The sequence below is a fragment of the Coffea arabica genome, chromosome 11e (genome assembly GCF_036785885.1).
Source record: "Coffea arabica cultivar ET-39 chromosome 11e, Coffea Arabica ET-39 HiFi, whole genome shotgun sequence".
NCBI classification, from domain to species: domain Eukaryota; kingdom Viridiplantae; phylum Streptophyta; class Magnoliopsida; order Gentianales; family Rubiaceae; genus Coffea; species Coffea arabica.
The window spans coordinates 46009419-46034391 of record NC_092331.1 but is presented as its reverse complement, the minus strand read 5'-3'; the positions used below and the strand labels follow the sequence as shown (position 1 = coordinate 46034391).

Here is a 24973-nt window from a genome sequence, read left to right as displayed (position 1 = left end):
AATTATTTTTATGTTTATTAAATTATTTTTAATTCGTAAACGGGTCATATCAGGTCACCACGGGTTGACCCGAAATCGACCGGTTTTCTTTTCGGGTTCATCGGGTCCAACCCGATTCTGACCCGAATTCCCGAAACCTCAGCCCAAACCCATTAATTTCGTGTTAGGTTCGTGTCGTGTTTTCAGGTCGTGTCGAAAATTGCCACCCCTAGTTGCGGTGATACATTTGCGCCGACAAATTTGAGCGACGATCCGGGCTTTGATCGAGCCGTACCGTTCCTGATTTGTCTCGCGCCTTCAGATCCTCCTTCACGCTTCGACAAGAAGCAAAATATTAAGCAATCGTTCCGACGGAGCTAAATTACTACAGGATAAAGAACGAATAGGAAATTTGGATTTCGAAACAAAAAAGAGAGGGGTGCAACACGAGGACTTCCCAGGGGGTCACCCATCCTAGTACTACTCTCGCCCAAGCACGCTTAACTTCGGAGTTCTGATGGGATCCGGTGCATTAGTGCTGGTATGATCGCACCCGCCATGTTCCTTTCGCTTTATTCTTTTAAACTACCCCGTCCTGCGAAGCAGTGTGGCTTTTCTAGACCGAAATTCATTTTAAGCGTCAATTCAAGCATTTTCCTCTTATCCTTTTATTTATTTACTTTATATTTTTTTTTGTTATTGATTTGCACCCTGTTTTTTTCCCTCATCCCGCAACTCTAAATTATCATGAAATCAATCCTTCACGCTTGCAGTTAGGGGTGGCAATTCGGGTCCAAATCAGGTTGGCGGGTCGGGTTCGGGTCAACAGACCCGCCAGAAAATCTGTTGACCCGAACCCCGACCCGCCAACCCGTGACGGGTCAGGTATGCTGACCCGAACCCGAAAATTTCAGGTTTACGGGGCGGCGGGTCGACCCGAAATGACCCGAAACTTAATTTTAATTTATTAATTTATCACTGTAATTTCTAATAAAATCAATTTCTCACAAAACTAATTACATAATCAAGTAATAAAAATTTAAATAAATGATTCCAAATCAAATCTAAAATAAATTAAACACCGTAAAAGTGTTTTATCCCAAGCAAAATATAAAATAAATTAAAACAATACAAAAGTGAAAAATAATATAATATATTATTTGTCCAAGTATAATAATTTCAACTTCACACAAATTAAATAAATTCGTTTAGGATTAAGTAATTAATGCCTTTGAAAAAAAGAATAACTTAGTTTAGTTAGATAAAATTATTTTTATGTTTATTAAATTATTTTTAATTCGTAAACGGGTCATATCGGGTCATATCAGGTCACCACGGGTTGACCCGAAATCGACCGGTTTTCTTTTCGGGTTCATCGGGTCCAACCCGATTCTGACCCGAATTCCCGAAACCTCAACCCAAACCCATTAATTTCGTGTTAGGTTCGTGTCGTGTTTTCAGGTCGTGTCGAAAATTGCCACCCCTAGTTGCGGTGATACATTTGCGCCGACAAATTTGAGCGACGATCCGGGCTTTGATCGAGCCGTACCGTTCCTGATTTGTCTCGCGCCTTCAGATCCTCCTTCACGCTTCGACAAGAAGCAAAATATTAAGCAATCGTTCCGACGGAGCTAAATTACTACAGGATAAAGAACGAATAGGAAATTTGGATTTCGAAACAAAAAAGAGAGGGGTGCAACACGAGGACTTCCCAGGGGGTCACCCATCCTAGTACTACTCTCGCCCAAGCACGCTTAACTTCGGAGTTCTGATGGGATCCGGTGCATTAGTGCTGGTATGATCGCACCCGCCATGTTCCTTTCGCTTTATTCTTTTAAACTACCCCGTCCTGCGAAGCAGTGTGGCTTTTCTAGACCGAAATTCATTTTAAGCGTCAATTCAAGCATTTTCCTCTTATCCTTTTATTTATTTACTTTATATTTTTTTTTGTTATTGATTTGCACCCTGTTTTTTTCCCTCATCCCGCAACTCTAAATTATCATGAAATCAATCCTTCACGCTTGCAGTTAGGGGTGGCAATTCGGGTCCAAATCAGGTTGGCGGGTCGGGTTCGGGTCAACAGACCCGCCAGAAAATCTGTTGACCCGAACCCCGACCCGCCAACCCGTGACGGGTCAGGTATGCTGACCCGAACCCGAAAATTTCAGGTTTACGGGGCGGCGGGTCGACCCGAAATGACCCGAAACTTAATTTTAATTTATTAATTTATCACTGTAATTTCTAATAAAATCAATTTCTCACAAAACTAATTACATAATCAAGTAATAAAAATTTAAATAAATGATTCCAAATCAAATCTAAAATAAATTAAACACCGTAAAAGTGTTTTATCCCAAGCAAAATATAAAATAAATTAAAACAATACAAAAGTGAAAAATAATATAATATATTATTTGTCCAAGTATAATAATTTCAACTTCACACAAATTAAATAAATTCGTTTAGGATTAAGTAATTAATGCCTTTGAAAAAAAGAATAACTTAGTTTAGTTAGATAAAATTATTTTTATGTTTATTAAATTATTTTTAATTCGTAAACGGGTCATATCAGGTCACCACGGGTTGACCCGAAATCGACCGGTTTTCTTTTCGGGTTCATCGGGTCCAACCCGATTCTGACCCGAATTCCCGAAACCTCAACCCAAACCCATTAATTTCGTGTTAGGTTCGTGTCGTGTTTTCAGGTCGTGTCGAAAATTGCCACCCCTAGTTGCGGTGATACATTTGCGCCGACAAATTTGAGCGACGATCCGGGCTTTGATCGAGCCGTACCGTTCCTGATTTGTCTCGCGCCTTCAGATCCTCCTTCACGCTTCGACAAGAAGCAAAATATTAAGCAATCGTTCCGACGGAGCTAAATTACTACAGGATAAAGAACGAATAGGAAATTTGGATTTCGAAACAAAAAAGAGAGGGGTGCAACACGAGGACTTCCCAGGGGGTCACCCATCCTAGTACTACTCTCGCCCAAGCACGCTTAACTTCGGAGTTCTGATGGGATCCGGTGCATTAGTGCTGGTATGATCGCACCCGCCATGTTCCTTTCGCTTTATTCTTTTAAACTACCCCGTCCTGCGAAGCAGTGTGGCTTTTCTAGACCGAAATTCATTTTAAGCGTCAATTCAAGCATTTTCCTCTTATCCTTTTATTTATTTACTTTATATTTTTTTTTGTTATTGATTTGCACCCTGTTTTTTTCCCTCATCCCGCAACTCTAAATTATCATGAAATCAATCCTTCACGCTTGCAGTTAGGGGTGGCAATTCGGGTCCAAATCAGGTTGGCGGGTCGGGTTCGGGTCAACAGACCCGCCAGAAAATCTGTTGACCCGAACCCCGACCCGCCAACCCGTGACGGGTCAGGTATGCTGACCCGAACCCGAAAATTTCAGGTTTACGGGGCGGCGGGTCGACCCGAAATGACCCGAAACTTAATTTTAATTTATTAATTTATCACTGTAATTTCTAATAAAATCAATTTCTCACAAAACTAATTACATAATCAAGTAATAAAAATTTAAATAAATGATTCCAAATCAAATCTAAAATAAATTAAACACCGTAAAAGTGTTTTATCCCAAGCAAAATATAAAATAAATTAAAACAATACAAAAGTGAAAAATAATATAATATATTATTTGTCCAAGTATAATAATTTCAACTTCACACAAATTAAATAAATTCGTTTAGGATTAAGTAATTAATGCCTTTGAAAAAAAGAATAACTTAGTTTAGTTAGATAAAATTATTTTTATGTTTATTAAATTATTTTTAATTCGTAAACGGGTCATATCGGGTCATATCAGGTCACCACGGGTTGACCCGAAATCGACCGGTTTTCTTTTCGGGTTCATCGGGTCCAACCCGATTCTGACCCGAATTCCCGAAACCTCAACCCAAACCCATTAATTTCGTGTTAGGTTCGTGTCGTGTTTTCAGGTCGTGTCGAAAATTGCCACCCCTAGTTGCGGTGATACATTTGCGCCGACAAATTTGAGCGACGATCCGGGCTTTGATCGAGCCGTACCGTTCCTGATTTGTCTCGCGCCTTCAGATCCTCCTTCACGCTTCGACAAGAAGCAAAATATTAAGCAATCGTTCCGACGGAGCTAAATTACTACAGGATAAAGAACGAATAGGAAATTTGGATTTCGAAACAAAAAAGAGAGGGGTGCAACACGAGGACTTCCCAGGGGGTCACCCATCCTAGTACTACTCTCGCCCAAGCACGCTTAACTTCGGAGTTCTGATGGGATCCGGTGCATTAGTGCTGGTATGATCGCACCCGCCATGTTCCTTTCGCTTTATTCTTTTAAACTACCCCGTCCTGCGAAGCAGTGTGGCTTTTCTAGACCGAAATTCATTTTAAGCGTCAATTCAAGCATTTTCCTCTTATCCTTTTATTTATTTACTTTATATTTTTTTTTGTTATTGATTTGCACCCTGTTTTTTTCCCTCATCCCGCAACTCTAAATTATCATGAAATCAATCCTTCACGCTTGCAGTTAGGGGTGGCAATTCGGGTCCAAATCAGGTTGGCGGGTCGGGTTCGGGTCAACAGACCCGCCAGAAAATCTGTTGACCCGAACCCCGACCCGCCAACCCGTGACGGGTCAGGTATGCTGACCCGAACCCGAAAATTTCAGGTTTACGGGGCGGCGGGTCGACCCGAAATGACCCGAAACTTAATTTTAATTTATTAATTTATCACTGTAATTTCTAATAAAATCAATTTCTCACAAAACTAATTACATAATCAAGTAATAAAAATTTAAATAAATGATTCCAAATCAAATCTAAAATAAATTAAACACCGTAAAAGTGTTTTATCCCAAGCAAAATATAAAATAAATTAAAACAATACAAAAGTGAAAAATAATATAATATATTATTTGTCCAAGTATAATAATTTCAACTTCACACAAATTAAATAAATTCGTTTAGGATTAAGTAATTAATGCCTTTGAAAAAAAGAATAACTTAGTTTAGTTAGATAAAATTATTTTTATGTTTATTAAATTATTTTTAATTCGTAAACGGGTCATATCGGGTCATATCAGGTCACCACGGGTTGACCCGAAATCGACCGGTTTTCTTTTCGGGTTCATCGGGTCCAACCCGATTCTGACCCGAATTCCCGAAACCTCAACCCAAACCCATTAATTTCGTGTTAGGTTCGTGTCGTGTTTTCAGGTCGTGTCGAAAATTGCCACCCCTAGTTGCGGTGATACATTTGCGCCGACAAATTTGAGCGACGATCCGGGCTTTGATCGAGCCGTACCGTTCCTGATTTGTCTCGCGCCTTCAGATCCTCCTTCACGCTTCGACAAGAAGCAAAATATTAAGCAATCGTTCCGACGGAGCTAAATTACTACAGGATAAAGAACGAATAGGAAATTTGGATTTCGAAACAAAAAAGAGAGGGGTGCAACACGAGGACTTCCCAGGGGGTCACCCATCCTAGTACTACTCTCGCCCAAGCACGCTTAACTTCGGAGTTCTGATGGGATCCGGTGCATTAGTGCTGGTATGATCGCACCCGCCATGTTCCTTTCGCTTTATTCTTTTAAACTACCCCGTCCTGCGAAGCAGTGTGGCTTTTCTAGACCGAAATTCATTTTAAGCGTCAATTCAAGCATTTTCCTCTTATCCTTTTATTTATTTACTTTATATTTTTTTTTGTTATTGATTTGCACCCTGTTTTTTTCCCTCATCCCGCAACTCTAAATTATCATGAAATCAATCCTTCACGCTTGCAGTTAGGGGTGGCAATTCGGGTCCAAATCAGGTTGGCGGGTCGGGTTTGGGTCAACAGACCCGCCAGAAAATCTGTTGACCCGAACCCCGACCCGCCAACCCGTGACGGGTCAGGTATGCTGACCCGAACCCGAAAATTTCAGGTTTACGGGGCGGCGGGTCGACCCGAAATGACCCGAAACTTAATTTTAATTTATTAATTTATCACTGTAATTTCTAATAAAATCAATTTCTCACAAAACTAATTACATAATCAAGTAATAAAAATTTAAATAAATGATTCCAAATCAAATCTAAAATAAATTAAACACCGTAAAAGTGTTTTATCCCAAGCAAAATATAAAATAAATTAAAACAATACAAAAGTGAAAAATAATATAATATATTATTTGTCCAAGTATAATAATTTCAACTTCACACAAATTAAATAAATTCGTTTAGGATTAAGTAATTAATGCCTTTGAAAAAAAGAATAACTTAGTTTAGTTAGATAAAATTATTTTTATGTTTATTAAATTATTTTTAATTCGTAAACGGGTCATATCGGGTCATATCAGGTCACCACGGGTTGACCCGAAATCGACCGGTTTTCTTTTCGGGTTCATCGGGTCCAACCCGATTCTGACCCGAATTCCCGAAACCTCAACCCAAACCCATTAATTTCGTGTTAGGTTCGTGTCGTGTTTTCAGGTCGTGTCGAAAATTGCCGCCCCTAGTTGCGGTGATACATTTGCGCCGACAAATTTGAGCGACGATCCGGGCTTTGATCGAGCCGTACCGTTCCTGATTTGTCTCGCGCCTTCAGATCCTCCTTCACGCTTCGACAAGAAGCAAAATATTAAGCAATCGTTCCGACGGAGCTAAATTACTACAGGATAAAGAACGAATAGGAAATTTGGATTTCGAAACAAAAAAGAGAGGGGTGCAACACGAGGACTTCCCAGGGGGTCACCCATCCTAGTACTACTCTCGCCCAAGCACGCTTAACTTCGGAGTTCTGATGGGATCCGGTGCATTAGTGCTGGTATGATCGCACCCGCCATGTTCCTTTCGCTTTATTCTTTTAAACTACCCCGTCCTGCGAAGCAGTGTGGCTTTTCTAGACCGAAATTCATTTTAAGCGTCAATTCAAGCATTTTCCTCTTATCCTTTTATTTATTTACTTTATATTTTTTTTTGTTATTGATTTGCACCCTGTTTTTTTCCCTCATCCCGCAACTCTAAATTATCATGAAATCAATCCTTCACGCTTGCAGTTAGGGGTGGCAATTCGGGTCCAAATCAGGTTGGCGGGTCGGGTTCGGGTCAACAGACCCGCCAGAAAATCTGTTGACCCGAACCCCGACCCGCCAACCCGTGACGGGTCAGGTATGCTGACCCGAACCCGAAAATTTCAGGTTTACGGGGCGGCGGGTCGACCCGAAATGACCCGAAACTTAATTTTAATTTATTAATTTATCACTGTAATTTCTAATAAAATCAATTTCTCACAAAACTAATTACATAATCAAGTAATAAAAATTTAAATAAATGATTCCAAATCAAATCTAAAATAAATTAAACACCGTAAAAGTGTTTTATCCCAAGCAAAATATAAAATAAATTAAAACAATACAAAAGTGAAAAATAATATAATATATTATTTGTCCAAGTATAATAATTTCAACTTCACACAAATTAAATAAATTCGTTTAGGATTAAGTAATTAATGCCTTTGAAAAAAAGAATAACTTAGTTTAGTTAGATAAAATTATTTTTATGTTTATTAAATTATTTTTAATTCGTAAACGGGTCATATCGGGTCATATCAGGTCACCACGGGTTGACCCGAAATCGACCGGTTTTCTTTTCGGGTTCATCGGGTCCAACCCGATTCTGACCCGAATTCCCGAAACCTCAACCCAAACCCATTAATTTCGTGTTAGGTTCGTGTCGTGTTTTCAGGTCGTGTCGAAAATTGCCACCCCTAGTTGCGGTGATACATTTGCGCCGACAAATTTGAGCGACGATCCGGGCTTTGATCGAGCCGTACCGTTCCTGATTTGTCTCGCGCCTTCAGATCCTCCTTCACGCTTCGACAAGAAGCAAAATATTAAGCAATCGTTCCGACGGAGCTAAATTACTACAGGATAAAGAACGAATAGGAAATTTGGATTTCGAAACAAAAAAGAGAGGGGTGCAACACGAGGACTTCCCAGGGGGTCACCCATCCTAGTACTACTCTCGCCCAAGCACGCTTAACTTCGGAGTTCTGATGGGATCCGGTGCATTAGTGCTGGTATGATCGCACCCGCCATGTTCCTTTCGCTTTATTCTTTTAAACTACCCCGTCCTGCGAAGCAGTGTGGCTTTTCTAGACCGAAATTCATTTTAAGCGTCAATTCAAGCATTTTCCTCTTATCCTTTTATTTATTTACTTTATATTTTTTTTTGTTATTGATTTGCACCCTGTTTTTTTCCCTCATCCCGCAACTCTAAATTATCATGAAATCAATCCTTCACGCTTGCAGTTAGGGGTGGCAATTCGGGTCCAAATCAGGTTGGCGGGTCGGGTTCGGGTCAACAGACCCGCCAGAAAATCTGTTGACCCGAACCCCGACCCGCCAACCCGTGACGGGTCAGGTATGCTGACCCGAACCCGAAAATTTCAGGTTTACGGGGCGGCGGGTCGACCCGAAATGACCCGAAACTTAATTTTAATTTATTAATTTATCACTGTAATTTCTAATAAAATCAATTTCTCACAAAACTAATTACATAATCAAGTAATAAAAATTTAAATAAATGATTCCAAATCAAATCTAAAATAAATTAAACACCGTAAAAGTGTTTTATCCCAAGCAAAATATAAAATAAATTAAAACAATACAAAAGTGAAAAATAATATAATATATTATTTGTCCAAGTATAATAATTTCAACTTCACACAAATTAAATAAATTCGTTTAGGATTAAGTAATTAATGCCTTTGAAAAAAAGAATAACTTAGTTTAGTTAGATAAAATTATTTTTATGTTTATTAAATTATTTTTAATTCGTAAACGGGTCATATCGGGTCATATCAGGTCACCACGGGTTGACCCGAAATCGACCGGTTTTCTTTTCGGGTTCATCGGGTCCAACCCGATTCTGACCCGAATTCCCGAAACCTCAACCCAAACCCATTAATTTCGTGTTAGGTTCGTGTCGTGTTTTCAGGTCGTGTCGAAAATTGCCACCCCTAGTTGCGTTGATACATTTGCGCCGACAAATTTGAGCGACGATCCGGGCTTTGATCGAGCCGTACCGTTCCTGATTTGTCTCGCGCCTTCAGATCCTCCTTCACGCTTCGACAAGAAGCAAAATATTAAGCAATCGTTCCGACGGAGCTAAATTACTACAGGATAAAGAACGAATAGGAAATTTGGATTTCGAAACAAAAAAGAGAGGGGTGCAACACGAGGACTTCCCAGGGGGTCACCCATCCTAGTACTACTCTCGCCCAAGCACGCTTAACTTCGGAGTTCTGATGGGATCCGGTGCATTAGTGCTGGTATGATCGCACCCGCCATGTTCCTTTCGCTTTATTCTTTTAAACTACCCCGTCCTGCGAAGCAGTGTGGCTTTTCTAGACCGAAATTCATTTTAAGCGTCAATTCAAGCATTTTCCTCTTATCCTTTTATTTATTTACTTTATATTTTTTTTTGTTATTGATTTGCACCCTGTTTTTTTCCCTCATCCCGCAACTCTAAATTATCATGAAATCAATCCTTCACGCTTGCAGTTAGGGGTGGCAATTCGGGTCCAAATCAGGTTGGCGGGTCGGGTTCGGGTCAACAGACCCGCCAGAAAATCTGTTGACCCGAACCCCGACCCGCCAACCCGTGACGGGTCAGGTATGCTGACCCGAACCCGAAAATTTCAGGTTTACGGGGCGGCGGGTCGACCCGAAATGACCCGAAACTTAATTTTAATTTATTAATTTATCACTGTAATTTCTAATAAAATCAATTTCTCACAAAACTAATTACATAATCAAGTAATAAAAATTTAAATAAATGATTCCAAATCAAATCTAAAATAAATTAAACACCGTAAAAGTGTTTTATCCCAAGCAAAATATAAAATAAATTAAAACAATACAAAAGTGAAAAATAATATAATATATTATTTGTCCAAGTATAATAATTTCAACTTCACACAAATTAAATAAATTCGTTTAGGATTAAGTAATTAATGCCTTTGAAAAAAAGAATAACTTAGTTTAGTTAGATAAAATTATTTTTATGTTTATTAAATTATTTTTAATTCGTAAACGGGTCATATCGGGTCATATCAGGTCACCACGGGTTGACCCGAAATCGACCGGTTTTCTTTTCGGGTTCATCGGGTCCAACCCGATTCTGACCCGAATTCCCGAAACCTCAACCCAAACCCATTAATTTCGTGTTAGGTTCGTGTCGTGTTTTCAGGTCGTGTCGAAAATTGCCACCCCTAATTGCGGTGATACATTTGCGCCGACAAATTTGAGCGACGATCCGGGCTTTGATCGAGCCGTACCGTTCCTGATTTGTCTCGCGCCTTCAGATCCTCCTTCACGCTTCGACAAGAAGCAAAATATTAAGCAATCGTTCCGACGGAGCTAAATTACTACAGGATAAAGAACGAATAGGAAATTTGGATTTCGAAACAAAAAAGAGAGGGGTGCAACACGAGGACTTCCCAGGGGGTCACCCATCCTAGTACTACTCTCGCCCAAGCACGCTTAACTTCGGAGTTCTGATGGGATCCGGTGCATTAGTGCTGGTATGATCGCACCCGCCATGTTCCTTTCGCTTTATTCTTTTAAACTACCCCGTCCTGCGAAGCAGTGTGGCTTTTCTAGACCGAAATTCATTTTAAGCGTCAATTCAAGCATTTTCCTCTTATCCTTTTATTTATTTACTTTATATTTTTTTTTGTTATTGATTTGCACCCTGTTTTTTTCCCTCATCCCGCAACTCTAAATTATCATGAAATCAATCCTTCACGCTTGCAGTTAGGGGTGGCAATTCGGGTCCAAATCAGGTTGGCGGGTCGGGTTCGGGTCAACAGACCCGCCAGAAAATCTGTTGACCCGAACCCCGACCCGCCAACCCGTGACGGGTCAGGTATGCTGACCCGAACCCGAAAATTTCAGGTTTACGGGGCGGCGGGTCGACCCGAAATGACCCGAAACTTAATTTTAATTTATTAATTTATCACTGTAATTTCTAATAAAATCAATTTCTCACAAAACTAATTACATAATCAAGTAATAAAAATTTAAATAAATGATTCCAAATCAAATCTAAAATAAATTAAACACCGTAAAAGTGTTTTATCCCAAGCAAAATATAAAATAAATTAAAACAATACAAAAGTGAAAAATAATATAATATATTATTTGTCCAAGTATAATAATTTCAACTTCACACAAATTAAATAAATTCGTTTAGGATTAAGTAATTAATGCCTTTGAAAAAAAGAATAACTTAGTTTAGTTAGATAAAATTATTTTTATGTTTATTAAATTATTTTTAATTCGTAAACGGGTCATATCGGGTCATATCAGGTCACCACGGGTTGACCCGAAATCGACCGGTTTTCTTTTCGGGTTCATCGGGTCCAACCCGATTCTGACCCGAATTCCCGAAACCTCAACCCAAACCCATTAATTTCGTGTTAGGTTCGTGTCGTGTTTTCAGGTCGTGTCGAAAATTGCCACCCCTAGTTGCGGTGATACATTTGCGCCGACAAATTTGAGCGACGATCCGGGCTTTGATCGAGCCGTACCGTTCCTGATTTGTCTCGCGCCTTCAGATCCTCCTTCACGCTTCGACAAGAAGCAAAATATTAAGCAATCGTTCCGACGGAGCTAAATTACTACAGGATAAAGAACGAATAGGAAATTTGGATTTCGAAACAAAAAAGAGAGGGGTGCAACACGAGGACTTCCCAGGGGGTCACCCATCCTAGTACTACTCTCGCCCAAGCACGCTTAACTTCGGAGTTCTGATGGGATCCGGTGCATTAGTGCTGGTATGATCGCACCCGCCATGTTCCTTTCGCTTTATTCTTTTAAACTACCCCGTCCTGCGAAGCAGTGTGGCTTTTCTAGACCGAAATTCATTTTAAGCGTCAATTCAAGCATTTTCCTCTTATCCTTTTATTTATTTACTTTATATTTTTTTTTGTTATTGATTTGCACCCTGTTTTTTTCCCTCATCCCGCAACTCTAAATTATCATGAAATCAATCCTTCACGCTTGCAGTTAGGGGTGGCAATTCGGGTCCAAATCAGGTTGGCGGGTCGGGTTCGGGTCAACAGACCCGCCAGAAAATCTGTTGACCCGAACCCCGACCCGCCAACCCGTGACGGGTCAGGTATGCTGACCCGAACCCGAAAATTTCAGGTTTACGGGGCGGCGGGTCGACCCGAAATGACCCGAAACTTAATTTTAATTTATTAATTTATCACTGTAATTTCTAATAAAATCAATTTCTCACAAAACTAATTACATAATCAAGTAATAAAAATTTAAATAAATGATTCCAAATCAAATCTAAAATAAATTAAACACCGTAAAAGTGTTTTATCCCAAGCAAAATATAAAATAAATTAAAACAATACAAAAGTGAAAAATAATATAATATATTATTTGTCCAAGTATAATAATTTCAACTTCACACAAATTAAATAAATTCGTTTAGGATTAAGTAATTAATGCCTTTGAAAAAAAGAATAACTTAGTTTAGTTAGATAAAATTATTTTTATGTTTATTAAATTATTTTTAATTCGTAAACGGGTCATATCGGGTCATATCAGGTCACCACGGGTTGACCCGAAATCGACCGGTTTTCTTTTCGGGTTCATCGGGTCCAACCCGATTCTGACCCGAATTCCCGAAACCTCAACCCAAACCCATTAATTTCGTGTTAGGTTCGTGTCGTGTTTTCAGGTCGTGTCGAAAATTGCCACCCCTAGTTGCGTTGATACATTTGCGCCGACAAATTTGAGCGACGATCCGGGCTTTGATCGAGCCGTACCGTTCCTGATTTGTCTCGCGCCTTCAGATCCTCCTTCACGCTTCGACAAGAAGCAAAATATTAAGCAATCGTTCCGACGGAGCTAAATTACTACAGGATAAAGAACGAATAGGAAATTTGGATTTCGAAACAAAAAAAAGAGGGGTGCAACACGAGGACTTCCCAGGGGGTCACCCATCCTAGTACTACTCTCGCCCAAGCACGCTTAACTTCGGAGTTCTGATGGGATCCGGTGCATTAGTGCTGGTATGATCGCACCCGCCATGTTCCTTTCGCTTTATTCTTTTAAACTACCCCGTCCTGCGAAGCAGTGTGGCTTTTCTAGACCGAAATTCATTTTAAGCGTCAATTCAAGCATTTTCCTCTTATCCTTTTATTTATTTACTTTATATTTTTTTTTTTATTGATTTGCACCCTGTTTTTTTCCCTCATCCCGCAACTCTAAATTATCATGAAATCAATCCTTCACGCTTGCAGTTAGGGGTGGCAATTCGGGTCCAAATCAGGTTGGCGGGTCGGGTTCGGGTCAACAGACCCGCCAGAAAATCTGTTGACCCGAACCCCGACCCGCCAACCCGTGACGGGTCAGGTATGCTGACCCGAACCCGAAAATTTCAGGTTTACGGGGCGGCGGGTCGACCCGAAATGACCCGAAACTTAATTTTAATTTATTAATTTATCACTGTAATTTCTAATAAAATCAATTTCTCACAAAACTAATTACATAATCAAGTAATAAAAATTTAAATAAATGATTCCAAATCAAATCTAAAATAAATTAAACACCGTAAAAGTGTTTTATCCCAAGCAAAATATAAAATAAATTAAAACAATACAAAAGTGAAAAATAATATAATATATTATTTGTCCAAGTATAATAATTTCAACTTCACACAAATTAAATAAATTCGTTTAGGATTAAGTAATTAATGCCTTTGAAAAAAAGAATAACTTAGTTTAGTTAGATAAAATTATTTTTATGTTTATTAAATTATTTTTAATTCGTAAACGGGTCATATCGGGTCATATCAGGTCACCACGGGTTGACCCGAAATCGACCGGTTTTCTTTTCGGGTTCATCGGGTCCAACCCGATTCTGACCCGAATTCCCGAAACCTCAACCCAAACCCATTAATTTCGTGTTAGGTTCGTGTCGTGTTTTCAGGTCGTGTCGAAAATTGCCACCCCTAATTGCGGTGATACATTTGCGCCGACAAATTTGAGCGACGATCCGGGCTTTGATCGAGCCGTACCGTTCCTGATTTGTCTCGCGCCTTCAGATCCTCCTTCACGCTTCGACAAGAAGCAAAATATTAAGCAATCGTTCCGACGGAGCTAAATTACTACAGGATAAAGAACGAATAGGAAATTTGGATTTCGAAACAAAAAAGAGAGGGGTGCAACACGAGGACTTCCCAGGGGGTCACCCATCCTAGTACTACTCTCGCCCAAGCACGCTTAACTTCGGAGTTCTGATGGGATCCGGTGCATTAGTGCTGGTATGATCGCACCCGCCATATTCCTTTCGCTTTATTCTTTTAAACTACCCCGTCCTGCGAAGCAGTGTGGCTTTTCTAGACCGAAATTCATTTTAAGCGTCAATTCAAGCATTTTCCTCTTATCCTTTTATTTATTTACTTTATATTTTTTTTTGTTATTGATTTGCACCCTGTTTTTTTCCCTCATCCCGCAACTCTAAATTATCATGAAATCAATCCTTCACGCTTGCAGTTAGGGGTGGCAATTCGGGTCCAAATCAGGTTGGCGGGTCGGGTTCGGGTCAACAGACCCGCCAGAAAATCTGTTGACCCGAACCCCGACCCGCCAACCCGTGACGGGTCAGGTATGCTGACCCGAACCCGAAAATTTCAGGTTTACGGGGCGGCGGGTCGACCCGAAATGACCCGAAACTTAATTTTAATTTATTAATTTATCACTGTAATTTCTAATAAAATCAATTTCTCACAAAACTAATTACATAATCAAGTAATAAAAATTTAAATAAATGATTCCAAATCAAATCTAAAATAAATTAAACACCGTAAAAGTGTTTTATCCCAAGCAAAATATAAAATAAATTAAAACAATACAAAAGTGAAAAATAATATAATATATTATTTGTCCAAGTATAATAATTTCAACTTCACACAAATTAAATAAATTCGTTTAGGATTAAGTAATTAATGCCTTTGAAAAAAAGAATAACTTAGTTTAGTTAGATAAAATTATTTTTATGTTTATTAAATTATTTTTAATTCGTAAACGGGTCATATCGGGTCATATCAGGTCACCACGGGTTGACCCGAAATCGACCGGTTTTCTTTTCGGGTTCATCGGGTCCAACCCGATTCTGACCCGAATTCCCGAAACCTCAACCCAAACCCATTAATTTCGTGTTAGGTTCGTGTCGTGTCGAAAATTGCCACCCCTAGTTGCGGTGATACATTTGCGCCGACAAATTTGAGCGACGATCCGGGCTTTGATCGAGCCGTACCGTTCCTGATTTGTCTCGCGCCTTCAGATCCTCCTTCACGCTTCGACAAGAAGCAAAATATTAAGCAATCGTTCCGACGGAGCTAAATTACTACAGGATAAAGAACGAATAGGAAATTTGGATTTCGAAACAAAAAAGAGAGGGGTGCAACACGAGGACTTCCCAGGGGGTCACCCATCCTAGTACTACTCTCGCCCAAGCACGCTTAACTTCGGAGTTCTGATGGGATCCGGTGCATTAGTGCTGGTATGATCGCACCCGCCATGTTCCTTTCGCTTTATTCTTTTAAACTACCCCGTCCTGCGAAGCAGTGTGGCTTTTCTAGACCGAAATTCATTTTAAGCGTCAATTCAAGCATTTTCCTCTTATCCTTTTATTTATTTACTTTATATTTTTTTTTGTTATTGATTTGCACCCTGTTTTTTTCCCTCATCCCGCAACTCTAAATTATCATGAAATCAATCCTTCACGCTTGCAGTTAGGGGTGGCAATTCGGGTCCAAATCAGGTTGGCGGGTCGGGTTCGGGTCAACAGACCCGCCAGAAAATCTGTTGACCCGAACCCCGACCCGCCAACCCGTGACGGGTCAGGTATGCTGACCCGAACCCGAAAATTTCAGGTTTACGGGGCGGCGGGTCGACCCGAAATGACCCGAAACTTAATTTTAATTTATTAATTTATCACTGTAATTTCTAATAAAATCAATTTCTCACAAAACTAATTACATAATCAAGTAATAAAAATTTAAATAAATGATTCCAAATCAAATCTAAAATAAATTAAACACCGTAAAAGTGTTTTATCCCAAGCAAAATATAAAATAAATTAAAACAATACAAAAGTGAAAAATAATATAATATATTATTTGTCCAAGTATAATAATTTCAACTTCACACAAATTAAATAAATTCGTTTAGGATTAAGTAATTAATGCCTTTGAAAAAAAGAATAACTTAGTTTAGTTAGATAAAATTATTTTTATGTTTATTAAATTATTTTTAATTCGTAAACGGGTCATATCGGGTCATATCAGGTCACCACGGGTTGACCCGAAATCGACCGGTTTTCTTTTCGGGTTCATCGGGTCCAACCCGATTCTGACCCGAATTCCCGAAACCTCAACCCAAACCCATTAATTTCGTGTTAGGTTCGTGTCGTGTCGAAAATTGCCACCCCTAGTTGCGGTGATACATTTGCGCCGACAAATTTGAGCGACGATCCGGGCTTTGATCGAGCCGTACCGTTCCTGATTTGTCTCGCGCCTTCAGATCCTCCTTCACGCTTCGACAAGAAGCAAAATATTAAGCAATCGTTCCGACGGAGCTAAATTACTACAGGATAAAGAACGAATAGAAAAATTTGGATTTCGAAACAAAAAAGAGAGGGGTGCAACACGAGGACTTCCCAGGGGGTCACCCATCCTAGTACTACTCTCGCCCAAGCACGCTTAACTTCGGAGTTCTGATGGGATCCGGTGCATTAGTGCTGGTATGATCGCACCCGCCATGTTCCTTTCGCTTTATTCTTTTAAACTACCCCGTCCTGCGAAGCAGTGTGGCTTTTCTAGACCGAAATTCATTTTAAGCGTCAATTCAAGCATTTTCGTCTTATCCTTTTATTTATTTACTTTATATTTTTTTTTGTTATTGATTTGCACCCTGTTTTTTTCCCTCATCCCGCAACTCTAAATTATCATGAAATCAATCCTTCACGCTTGCAGTTAGGGGTGGCAATTCGGGTCCAAATCAGGTTGGCGGGTCGGGTTCGGGTCAACAGACCCGCCAGAAAATCTGTTGACCCGAACCCCGACCCGCCAACCCGTGACGGGTCAGGTATGCTGACCCGAACCCGAAAATTTCAGGTTTACGGGGCGGCGGGTCGACCCGAAATGACCCGAAACTTAATTTTAATTTATTAATTTATCACTGTAATTTCTAATAAAATCAATTTCTCACAAAACTAATTACATAATCAAGTAATAAAAATTTAAATAAATGATTCCAAATCAAATCTAAAATAAATTAAACACCGTAAAAGTGTTTTATCCCAAGCAAAATATAAAATAAATTAAAACAATACAAAAGTGAAAAATAATATAATATATTATTTGTCCAAGTATAATAATTTCAACTTCACACAAATTAAATAAATTCGTTTAGGATTAAGTAATTAATGCCTTTGAAAAAAAGAATAACTTAGTTTAGTTAGATAAAATTATTTTTATGTTTATTAAATTATTTTTAATTCGTAAACGGGTCATATCGGGTCATATCAGGTCACCACGGGTTGACCCGAAATCGACCGGTTTTCTTTTCGGGTTCATCGGGTCCAACCCGATTCTGACCCGAATTCCCGAAACCTCAACCCAAACCCATTAATTTCGTGTTAGGTTCGTGTCGTGTCGAAAATTGCCACCCCTAGTTGCGGTGATACATTTGCGCCGACAAATTTGAGCGACGATCCGGGCTTTGATCGAGCCGTACCGTTCCTGATTTGTCTCGCGCCTTCAGATCCTCCTTCACGCTTCGACAAGAAGCAAAATATTAAGCAATCGTTCCGACGGAGCTAAATTACTACAGGATAAAGAACGAATAGGAAATTTGGATTTCGAAACAAAAAAGAGAGGGGTGCAACACGAGGACTTCCCAGGGGGTCACCCATCCTAGTACTACTCTCGCCCAAGCACGCTTAACTTCGGAGTTCTGATGGGATCCGGTGCATTAGTGCTGGTATGATCGCACCCGCCATGTTCCTTTCGCTTTATTCTTTTAAACTACCCCGTCCTGCGAAGCAGTGTGGCTTTTCTAGACCGAAATTCATTTTAAGCGTCAATTCAAGCATTTTCCTCTTATCCTTTTATTTATTTACTTTATATTTTTTTTTGTTATTGATTTGCACCCTGTTTTTTTCCCTCATCCCGCAACTCTAAATTATCATGAAATCAATCCTTCACGCTTGCAGTTAGGGGTGGCAATTCGGGTCCAAATCAGGTTGGCGGGTCGGGTTCGGGTCAACAGACCCGCCAGAAAATCTGTTGACCCGAACCCCGACCCGCCAACCCGTGACGGGTCAGGTATGCTGACCCGAACCCGAAAATTTCAGGTTTACGGGGCGGCGGGTCGACCCGAAATGACCCGAAACTTAATTTTAATTTATTAATTTATCACTGTAATTTCTAATAAAATCAATTTCTCACAAAACTAATTACATAATCAAGTAATAAAAATTTAAATAAATGATTCCAAATCAAATCTAAAATAAATTAAACACCGTAAAAGTGTTTTATCCCAAGCAAAATATAAAATAAATTAAAACAATACAAAAGTGAAAAATAATATAATATATTATTTGTCCAAGTATAATAATTTCAACTTCACACAAATTAAATAAATTCGTTTAGGATTAAGTAATTAATGCCTTTGAAAAAAAGAATAACTTAGTTTAGTTAGATAAAATTATTTTTATGTTTATTAAATTATTTTTAATTCGTAAACGGGTCATATCGGGTCATATCAGGTCACCACGGGTTGACCCGAAATCGACCGGTTTTCTTTTCGGGTTCATCGGGTCCAACCCGATTCTGACCCGAATTCCCGAAACCTCAACCCAAACCCATTAATTTCGTGTTAGGTTCGTGTCGTGTCGAAAATTGCCACCCCTAGTTGCGGTGATACATTTGCGCCGACAAATTTGAGCGACGATCCGGGCTTTGATCGAGCCGTACCGTTCCTGATTTGTCTCGCGCCTTCAGATCCTCCTTCACGCTTCGACAAGAAGCAAAATATTAAGCAATCGTTCCGACGGAGCTAAATTACTACAGGATAAAGAACGAATAGGAAATTTGGATTTCGAAACAAAAAAGAGAGGGGTGCAACACGAGGACTTCCCAGGGGGTCACCCATCCTAGTACTACTCTCGCCCAAGCACGCTTAACTTCGGAGTTCTGATGGGATCCGGTGCATTAGTGCTGGTATGATCGCACCCGCCATGTTCCTTTCGCTTTATTCTTTTAAACTACCCCGTCCTGCGAAGCAGTGTGGCTTTTCTAGACCGAAATTCATTTTAAGCGTCAATTCAAGCATTTTCCTCTTATCCTTTTATTTATTTACTTTATATTTTTTTTTGTTATTGATTTGCACCCTGTTTTTTTCCCTCATCCCGCAACTCTAAATTATCATGAAATCAATCCTTCACGCTTGCATTTAGGGGTGGCAATTCGGGTCCAAATCAGGTTGGCGGGTCGGGTTCGGGTCAACAGACCCGCCAGAAAATCTGTTGACCCGAACCCCGACCCGCCAACCCGTGACGGGTCAGGTATGCTGACCCGAACCCGAAAATTTCAGGTTTACGGGGCGGCGGGTCGACCCGAAATGACCCGAAACTTAATTTTAATTTATTAATTTATCACTGTAATTTCTAATAAAATCAATTTCTCACAAAACTAATTACATAATCAAGTAATAAAAATTTAAATAAATGATTCCAAATCAAATCTAAAATAAATTAAACACCGTAAAAGTGTTTTATCCCAAGCAAAATATAAAATAAATTAAAACAATACAAAAGTGAAAAATAATATAATATATTATTTGTCCAAGTATAATAATTTCAACTTCACACAAATTAAATAAATTCGTTTAGGATTAAGTAATTAATGCCTTTGAAAAAAAGAATAACTTAGTTTAGTTAGATAAAATTATTTTTATGTTTATTAAATTATTTTTAATTCGTAAACGGGTCATATCGGGTCATATCAGGTCACCACGGGTTGACCCGAAATCGACCGGTTTTCTTTTCGGGTTCATCGGGTCCAACCCGATTCTGACCCGAATTCCCGAAACCTCAACCCAAACCCATTAATTTCGTGTTAGGTTCGTGTCGTGTCGAAAATTGCCACCCCTAGTTGCGGTGATACATTTGCGCCGACAAATTTGAGCGACGATCCGGGCTTTGATCGAGCCGTACCGTTCCTGATTTGTCTCGCGCCTTCAGATCCTCCTTCACGCTTCGATAAGAAGCAAAATATTAAGCAATCGTTCCGACGGAGCTAAATTACTACAGGATAAAGAACGAATAGGAAATTTGGATTTCGAAACAAAAAAGAGAGGGGTGCAACACGAGGATTTCCCAGGGGGTCACCCATCCTAGTACTACTCTCGCCCAAGCACGCTTAACTTCGGAGTTCTGATGGGATCCGGTGCATTAGTGCTGGTATGATCGCACCCGCCATGTTCCTTTCGCTTTATTCTTTTAAACTACCCCGTCCTGCGAAGCAGTGTGGCTTTTCTAGGCCGAAATTCATTTTAAGCGTCAATTCAAGCATTTTCCTCTTATCCTTTTATTTATTTACTTTATATTTTTTTTTGTTATTGATTTGCACCCTGTTTTTTTCCCTCATCCCGCAACTCTAAATTATCATGAAATCAATCCTTCACGCTTGCAGTTAGGGGTGGCAATTCGGGTCCAAATCAGGTTGGCGGGTCGGGTTCGGGTCAACAGACCCGCCAGAAAATCTGTTGACCCGAACCCCGACCCGCCAACCCGTGACGGGTCAGGTATGCTGACCCGAACCCGAAAATTTCAGGTTTACGGGGCGGCGGGTCGACCCGAAATGACCCGAAACTTAATTTTAATTTATTAATTTATCAATGTAATTTCTAATAAAATCAATTTCTCACAAAACTAATTACATAATCAAGTAATAAAAATTTAAATAAATGATTCCAAATCAAATCTAAAATAAATTAAACACCGTAAAAGTGTTTTATCCCAAGCAAAATATAAAATAAATTAAAACAATACAAAAGTGAAAAATAATATAATATATTATTTGTCCAAGTATAATAATTTCAACTTCACACAAATTAAATAAATTCGTTTAGGATTAAGTAATTAATGCCTTTGAAAAAAAGAATAACTTAGTTTAGTTAGATAAAATTATTTTTATGTTTATTAAATTATTTTTAATTCGTAAACGGGTCATATCGGGTCATATCAGGTCACCACGGGTTGACCCGAAATCGACCGGTTTTCTTTTCGGGTTCATCGGGTCCAACCCGATTCTGACCCGAATTCCCGAAACCTCAACCCAAACCCATTAATTTCGTGTTAGGTTCGTGTCGTGTCGAAAATTGCCACCCCTAGTTGCGGTGATACATTTGCGCCGACAAATTTGAGCGACGATCCGGGCTTTGATCGAGCCGTACCGTTCCTGATTTGTCTCGCGCCTTCAGATCCTCCTTCACGCTTCGACAAGAAGCAAAATATTAAGCAATCGTTCCGACGGAGCTAAATTACTACAGGATAAAGAACGAATAGGAAATTTGGATTTCGAAACAAAAAAGAGAGGGGTGCAACACGAGGACTTCCCAGGGGGTCACCCATCCTAGTACTACTCTCGCCCAAGCACGCTTAACTTCGGAGTTCTGATGGGATCCGGTGCATTAGTGCTGGTATGATCGCACCCGCCATGTTCCTTTCGCTTTATTCTTTTAAACTACCCCGTCCTGCGAAGCAGTGTGGCTTTTCTAGACCGAAATTCATTTTAAGCGTCAATTCAAGCATTTTCCTCTTATCCTTTTATTTATTTACTTTATATTTTTTTTTGTTATTGATTTGCACCCTGTTTTTTTCCCTCATCCCGCAACTCTAAATTATCATGAAATCAATCCTTCACGCTTGCAGTTAGGGGTGGCAATTCGGGTCCAAATCAGGTTGGCGGGTCGGGTTCGGGTCAACAGACCCGCCAGAAAATCTGTTGACCCGAACCCCGACCCGCCAACCCGTGACGGGTCAGGTATGCTGACCCGAACCCGAAAATTTCAGGTTTACGGGGCGGCGGGTCGACCCGAAATGACCCGAAACTTAATTTTAATTTATTAATTTATCACTGTAATTTCTAATAAAATCAATTTCTCACAAAACTAATTACATAATCAAGTAATAAAAATTTAAATAAATGATTCCAAATCAAATCTAAAATAAATTAAACACCGTAAAAGTGTTTTATCCCAAGCAAAATATAAAATAAATTAAAACAATACAAAAGTGAAAAATAATATAATATATTATTTGTCCAAGTATAATAATTTCAACTTCACACAAATTAAATAAATTCGTTTAGGATTAAGTAATTAATGCCTTTGAAAAAAAGAATAACTTAGTTTAGTTAGATAAAATTATTTTTATGTTTATTAAATTATTTTTAATTCGTAAACGGGTCATATCGGGTCATATCAGGTCACCACGGGTTGACCCGAAATCGACCGGTTTTCTTTTCGGGTTCATCGGGTCCAACCCGATTCTGACCCGAATTCCCGAAACCTCAACCCAAACCCATTAATTTCGTGTTAGGTTCGTGTCGTGTCGAAAATTGCCACCCCTAGTTGCGGTGATACATTTGCGCCGACAAATTTGAGCGACGATCCGGGCTTTGATCGAGCCGTACCGTTCCTGATTTGTCTCGCGCCTTCAGATCCTCCTTCACGCTTCGACAAGAAGCAAAATATTAAGCAATCGTTCCGACGGAGCTAAATTACTACAGGATAAAGAACGAATAGGAAATTTGGATTTCGAAACAAAAAAGAGAGGGGTGCAACACGAGGACTTCCCAGGGGGTCACCCATCCTAGTACTACTCTCGCCCAAGCACGCTTAACTTCGGAGTTCTGATGGGATCCGGTGCATTAGTGCTGGTATGATCGCACCCGCCATGTTCCTTTCGCTTTATTCTTTTAAACTACCCCGTCCTGCGAAGCAGTGTGGCTTTTCTAGACCGAAATTCATTTTAAGCGTCAATTCAAGCATTTTCCTCTTATCCTTTTATTTATTTACTTTATATTTTTTTTTGTTATTGATTTGCACCCTGTTTTTTTCCCTCATCCCGCAACTCTAAATTATCATGAAATCAATCCTTCACGCTTGCAGTTAGGGGTGGCAATTCGGGTCCAAATCAGGTTGGCGGGTCGGGTTCGGGTCAACAGACCCGCCAGAAAATCTGTTGACCCGAACCCCGACCCGCCAACCCGTGACGGGTCAGGTATGCTGACCCGAACCCGAAAATTTCAGGTTTACGGGGCGGCGGGTCGACCCGAAATGACCCGAAACTTAATTTTAATTTATTAATTTATCACTGTAATTTCTAATAAAATCAATTTCTCACAAAACTAATTACATAATCAAGTAATAAAAATTTAAATAAATGATTCCAAATCAAATCTAAAATAAATTAAACACCGTAAAAGTGTTTTATCCCAAGCAAAATATAAAATAAATTAAAACAATACAAAAGTGAAAAATAATATAATATATTATTTGTCCAAGTATAATAATTTCAACTTCACACAAATTAAATAAATTCGTTTAGGATTAAGTAATTAATGCCTTTGAAAAAAAGAATAACTTAGTTTAGTTAGATAAAATTATTTTTATGTTTATTAAATTATTTTTAATTCGTAAACGGGTCATATCGGGTCATATCAGGTCACCACGGGTTGACCCGAAATCGACCGGTTTTCTTTTCGGGTTCATCGGGTCCAACCCGATTCTGACCCGAATTCCCGAAACCTCAACCCAAACCCATTAATTTCGTGTTAGGTTCGTGTCGTGTCGAAAATTGCCACCCCTAGTTGCGGTGATACATTTGCGCCGACAAATTTGAGCGACGATCCGGGCTTTGATCGAGCCGTACCGTTCCTGATTTGTCTCGCGCCTTCAGATCCTCCTTCACGCTTCGACAAGAAGCAAAATATTAAGCAATCGTTCCGACGGAGCTAAATTACTACAGGATAAAGAACGAATAGGAAATTTGGATTTCGAAACAAAAAAGAGAGGGGTGCAACACGAGGACTTCCCAGGGGGTCACCCATCCTAGTACTACTCTCGCCCAAGCACGCTTAACTTCGGAGTTCTGATGGGATCCGGTGCATTAGTGCTGGTATGATCGCACCCGCCATGTTCCTTTCGCTTTATTCTTTTAAACTACCCCGTCCTGCGAAGCAGTGTGGCTTTTCTAGACCGAAATTCATTTTAAGCGTCAATTCAAGCATTTTCCTCTTATCCTTTTATTTATTTACTTTATATTTTTTTTTGTTATTGATTTGCACCCTGTTTTTTTCCCTCATCCCGCAACTCTAAATTATCATGAAATCAATCCTTCACGCTTGCAGTTAGGGGTGGCAATTCGGGTCCAAATCAGGTTGGCGGGTCGGGTTCGGGTCAACAGACCCGCCAGAAAATCTGTTGACCCGAACCCCGACCCGCCAACCCGTGACGGGTCAGGTATGCTGACCCGAACCCGAAAATTTCAGGTTTACGGGGCGGCGGGTCGACCCGAAATGACCCGAAACTTAATTTTAATTTATTAATTTATCACTGTAATTTCTAATAAAATCAATTTCTCACAAAACTAATTACATAATCAAGTAATAAAAATTTAAATAAATGATTCCAAATCAAATCTAAAATAAATTAAACACCGTAAAAGTGTTTTATCCCAAGCAAAATATAAAATAAATTAAAACAATACAAAAGTGAAAAATAATATAATATATTATTTGTCCAAGTATAATAATTTCAACTTCACACAAATTAAATAAATTCGTTTAGGATTAAGTAATTAATGCCTTTGAAAAAAAGAATAACTTAGTTTAGTTAGATAAAATTATTTTTATGTTTA

General features: G+C 39.4%; 20 non-coding genes across 20 annotated transcripts; all 20 read right to left on the bottom strand.

The window, feature by feature from the left end:
- Window positions 1–415: 415 nt before the first annotated feature.
- Window positions 416–534, bottom strand: LOC140029439 (5S ribosomal RNA). The gene has a single exon (XR_011833344.1). It is a non-coding gene; the product is annotated as a 5S ribosomal RNA (ribosomal RNA).
- A 1135-nt stretch (window positions 535–1669) lies between these two features.
- Window positions 1670–1788, bottom strand: LOC140029438 (5S ribosomal RNA). Its single transcript, XR_011833343.1, has one exon. It is a non-coding gene; the product is annotated as a 5S ribosomal RNA (ribosomal RNA).
- A 1125-nt stretch (window positions 1789–2913) lies between these two features.
- Window positions 2914–3032, bottom strand: LOC140029437 (5S ribosomal RNA). Its single transcript, XR_011833342.1, has one exon. It is a non-coding gene; the product is annotated as a 5S ribosomal RNA (ribosomal RNA).
- Window positions 3033–4167: 1135 nt separating this feature from the next.
- LOC140029436 (5S ribosomal RNA) lies at window positions 4168–4286 on the bottom strand. Its single transcript, XR_011833341.1, has one exon. It is a non-coding gene; the product is annotated as a 5S ribosomal RNA (ribosomal RNA).
- Window positions 4287–5421: 1135 nt separating this feature from the next.
- On the bottom strand, window positions 5422–5540 carry LOC140029435 (5S ribosomal RNA). The gene has a single exon (XR_011833340.1). It is a non-coding gene; the product is annotated as a 5S ribosomal RNA (ribosomal RNA).
- Window positions 5541–6675: 1135 nt separating this feature from the next.
- On the bottom strand, window positions 6676–6794 carry LOC140029434 (5S ribosomal RNA). The gene has a single exon (XR_011833339.1). It is a non-coding gene; the product is annotated as a 5S ribosomal RNA (ribosomal RNA).
- A 1135-nt stretch (window positions 6795–7929) lies between these two features.
- On the bottom strand, window positions 7930–8048 carry LOC140029433 (5S ribosomal RNA). The gene has a single exon (XR_011833338.1). It is a non-coding gene; the product is annotated as a 5S ribosomal RNA (ribosomal RNA).
- Window positions 8049–9183: 1135 nt separating this feature from the next.
- On the bottom strand, window positions 9184–9302 carry LOC140029432 (5S ribosomal RNA). Its single transcript, XR_011833337.1, has one exon. It is a non-coding gene; the product is annotated as a 5S ribosomal RNA (ribosomal RNA).
- Window positions 9303–10437: 1135 nt separating this feature from the next.
- LOC140029431 (5S ribosomal RNA) lies at window positions 10438–10556 on the bottom strand. The gene has a single exon (XR_011833336.1). It is a non-coding gene; the product is annotated as a 5S ribosomal RNA (ribosomal RNA).
- Window positions 10557–11691: 1135 nt separating this feature from the next.
- On the bottom strand, window positions 11692–11810 carry LOC140029430 (5S ribosomal RNA). Its single transcript, XR_011833335.1, has one exon. It is a non-coding gene; the product is annotated as a 5S ribosomal RNA (ribosomal RNA).
- A 1135-nt stretch (window positions 11811–12945) lies between these two features.
- Window positions 12946–13064, bottom strand: LOC140029428 (5S ribosomal RNA). Its single transcript, XR_011833333.1, has one exon. It is a non-coding gene; the product is annotated as a 5S ribosomal RNA (ribosomal RNA).
- Window positions 13065–14198: 1134 nt separating this feature from the next.
- LOC140029427 (5S ribosomal RNA) lies at window positions 14199–14317 on the bottom strand. The gene has a single exon (XR_011833332.1). It is a non-coding gene; the product is annotated as a 5S ribosomal RNA (ribosomal RNA).
- A 1122-nt stretch (window positions 14318–15439) lies between these two features.
- Window positions 15440–15558, bottom strand: LOC140029426 (5S ribosomal RNA). The gene has a single exon (XR_011833331.1). It is a non-coding gene; the product is annotated as a 5S ribosomal RNA (ribosomal RNA).
- A 1123-nt stretch (window positions 15559–16681) lies between these two features.
- On the bottom strand, window positions 16682–16800 carry LOC140029425 (5S ribosomal RNA). Its single transcript, XR_011833330.1, has one exon. It is a non-coding gene; the product is annotated as a 5S ribosomal RNA (ribosomal RNA).
- Window positions 16801–17922: 1122 nt separating this feature from the next.
- Window positions 17923–18041, bottom strand: LOC140029424 (5S ribosomal RNA). The gene has a single exon (XR_011833329.1). It is a non-coding gene; the product is annotated as a 5S ribosomal RNA (ribosomal RNA).
- Window positions 18042–19163: 1122 nt separating this feature from the next.
- Window positions 19164–19282, bottom strand: LOC140029423 (5S ribosomal RNA). Its single transcript, XR_011833328.1, has one exon. It is a non-coding gene; the product is annotated as a 5S ribosomal RNA (ribosomal RNA).
- A 1122-nt stretch (window positions 19283–20404) lies between these two features.
- On the bottom strand, window positions 20405–20523 carry LOC140029830 (5S ribosomal RNA). Its single transcript, XR_011833745.1, has one exon. It is a non-coding gene; the product is annotated as a 5S ribosomal RNA (ribosomal RNA).
- A 1122-nt stretch (window positions 20524–21645) lies between these two features.
- On the bottom strand, window positions 21646–21764 carry LOC140029422 (5S ribosomal RNA). Its single transcript, XR_011833327.1, has one exon. It is a non-coding gene; the product is annotated as a 5S ribosomal RNA (ribosomal RNA).
- Window positions 21765–22886: 1122 nt separating this feature from the next.
- On the bottom strand, window positions 22887–23005 carry LOC140029421 (5S ribosomal RNA). Its single transcript, XR_011833326.1, has one exon. It is a non-coding gene; the product is annotated as a 5S ribosomal RNA (ribosomal RNA).
- Window positions 23006–24127: 1122 nt separating this feature from the next.
- Window positions 24128–24246, bottom strand: LOC140029420 (5S ribosomal RNA). The gene has a single exon (XR_011833325.1). It is a non-coding gene; the product is annotated as a 5S ribosomal RNA (ribosomal RNA).
- Window positions 24247–24973: the final 727 nt, after the last annotated feature.